The sequence below is a fragment of the Silene latifolia genome, chromosome Y, assembly GCF_048544455.1.
Source record: "Silene latifolia isolate original U9 population chromosome Y, ASM4854445v1, whole genome shotgun sequence".
Classification (NCBI taxonomy): Eukaryota; Viridiplantae; Streptophyta; class Magnoliopsida; order Caryophyllales; family Caryophyllaceae; genus Silene; species Silene latifolia.
The window spans coordinates 133,855,121-133,858,005 of record NC_133538.1 but is presented as its reverse complement, the minus strand read 5'-3'; the positions used below and the strand labels follow the sequence as shown (position 1 = coordinate 133,858,005).

General features: G+C 40.4%; 1 non-coding gene across 1 annotated transcript; it reads right to left on the bottom strand.

Moving 5' to 3' along the window:
- Nucleotides 1-505: 505 nt before the first annotated feature.
- On the bottom strand, nt 506-612 carry LOC141636942 (small nucleolar RNA R71). The gene has a single exon (XR_012541507.1). It is a non-coding gene; the product is annotated as a small nucleolar RNA R71 (small nucleolar RNA).
- Nucleotides 613-2,885: the final 2,273 nt, after the last annotated feature.

The window sequence follows — 2,885 nt, the reverse complement described above, 5'->3', positions numbered from 1 at the left end:
CAATAGGAGATTTGCTAGGAGGAATTTGAGAGGTATTAGTGAGGTTGTTCAACCAACTATTGAGTTCATCAACCCTTTTGCAAGAGAAGGAGAGGAGAACCCATTACACAATACCCCACAAAATCAACCTACAATGCCTAAATTCTCATCACATTCCGTACCCACCGAGGAGAACCTACCCAATGGTACTGCTACACCACACCATCTAACCGGAAATTTTATTGCCAAATCCACCTTTATCCAATTAGTCGAAAGGAGCCAATTTGGGGGGATGCCTAGTGAAGACCCTCATTCTCATATGAAAACCTTTTGCGACTATTGTGATGCGATCTATCAAACCGGTGTGACTCAAGACCAAATTCGATGGGTCTTATTTCCTTTTTCTCTAATCGGCACCGCGAAACAATGGTTGAAGGGCCTTGACAAGGCCACTCTCGGAATAGATTCTTGGAAGAAGTTGGCTCTAGCTTTCTACAAAAAATTCTACCCACCGAAAAAGACTAACATGCTAAGAGCTCAAATTACGGGTTTTCAGCAAAGGGATGAAGAATCTTTGTATGAAGCTTGGGAGCGGTTCAAGGGAATTTGTCGCTCATGTCCTCACCATGGACTTAGCGAATGGTTCTTGGTACAACAATTTTGGAACGGTTTATATGAAGATTCAAGGAACATTCTCAACATGGGATCAAATGGAATGTTCACCGAAGTTGATGACAATCAAACATGGAACAAAATTGAGGAAATGGCGGTCCATAACTCACAATATAGTAGACTTCGCAAGACTACTAGAGGAGGAAAGCATGAAGTAGACTCCGTTACTCAATTGGGTGCTCAACATAGTGCTCATATTGACACAATCAATTTGAAGTTTGAAAAAGCTATGGCTAGACTTGAAGAAGTCTTAAAATCACCAAAGCATCATGTTAATACCATGACGGCATCCTCATCAATCCCAAGTGGGATATGTGAGAATTGTGGAACTTTGGGACATGACCAAAGTGAATGTAAGGGAACAAATGAACAAGTGAATGCTTTCCAAGAATACAAGAGTGGTACCCCTTATTCCAACTATTACAATGAAAACACCAAGTTTCACCCAAATCTCTCATACAAAAGCCAAAATGTTCAAAACCCTCAAACAACATACACTCCACCACCCATGAGAAACCAAAATCAAAGACTCTTTTACAATCAAAACCAAGGTTACCAAAATCAAAATCCATAATCACCAAAATGACCAAGGTTTTGATGTCCAAAAAGCGGTCCTCCAAATGCAAAAGAATCAACAAGAATTTTTCACTCAAATGCAAAAAGATAGTCAAGCAAAGGAAACCACCATCAACAACATTCTAGCTCACACCAAGATGTTGGAAACACAATTGACTCAACTAGCATCTTCAAGCTCACAAAGACAAAAGGGGCAATTACCACCTCAAAGTAATCCCCCAAGACATGAAACGGTTAGTGCCATTCACTTGAGAAGTGGTGCAAGGTATGAAGCACCGAAGAAGCAAGTTGAGGATGATGTTGTGGAAGCTAGTGATAAGGAAGAAATTGTGCAAAACTCCAAAGATGGAGAATCATCAAAAGAAGAAATTTCAAAGAAAAATGAAGACAAGGTCAAGGAGAAGGAGCCCATTGTGATTAGACTTCCTTTTCCAAGTCGTCAAGCCAAGCCCAAATTTGATGACAAACTTGGAAAGTTAATGGAAATTGTGAAGAATTTGGAAGTCTCAATTCCTTTCACGGAATTAATAAATCACGTTCTGGCCTATGCGAAATACATGAAAGATATCCTCACAAAGAAGAAGTCAATCCGGAAACTTGAGACTTTCGCCTTCACTAAGGTGAGTAGTGCAATACTTCAAGGGAGTTCACCTCCAAAACTAAAGGATCCGGGAAGCTTCTCAATACCGTGTACCATTGGCGACACAACGATCAACAAAGCCTTATGTGATCTAGGGGCTAGTGTGAGTGTTATGCCGTACTCGGTGAGTAAAAGGTTGGGGATGGGAGAGCTTAAATGCACCAACATCACACTCTAAATGGCCGATAGATCGACGAAGACACCATTAGGGATATGGGAAGATGTTCCCGTGCGAATTGGGAAGTTTTTCATCCCGGTGGACTTTGTCATTGTTGATATGGAGGAAGATTCCAACATTCCAATCATTCTAGGAAGACCTTTCCTACACACCGCGGGTGCGGTGATTGATGTGAAACATGGTGAGCTCACTCTAGAAGTGGGAGATGAAAGCATAACCTTTAATCTTGACAAGACTATGAGAGCTCCTCGTTTGCATGAACCGTGTTTCATGATTGATCATTATAGCCGAAAGGATGAGAGGAAGAAATCGGAACTCCAATGGAAGAAGAAAATTGAAGATGCTCCATTCAAAGAGCAAGTAAATTGTGACAAGGAGAGCTTGCAAAGCTCATCAAAATCAATCAAAGAAGAAGAGGATGGCCTCATTGGCCAAGAGAGGAATTTGGGAGAGTTGTCTCCATCAAATCAAGAGATTTTCAATGATCAACTTAATGAAGTTTGTGGTCTTTGGGACGATGAATTTGAAGGGATTTTTAATCCCTACATTGGTAATGCCATCGATCAAGACCGACAACAAGGGCAAAAGTCTATTGAAGAGCTCTATAACAATAATGAACAAGCTTTTGATTACTTTTTCAAGGTGTTGAGCAACATCAACAACACCTTGAACATGCCCCCTTGACATCTCATCAAGAATGAGAGTTTCGTTGAGTCCTCCCTAAACCACCGTTTGTAAATATTTCTAACTCCCTAACTCGCATTTCAATTCTTGCAATTTTTTTTTGTCATCTTTGGATTTTTATTTTCTTTGATCAAGATAATTGTCATGTTTGAGAGA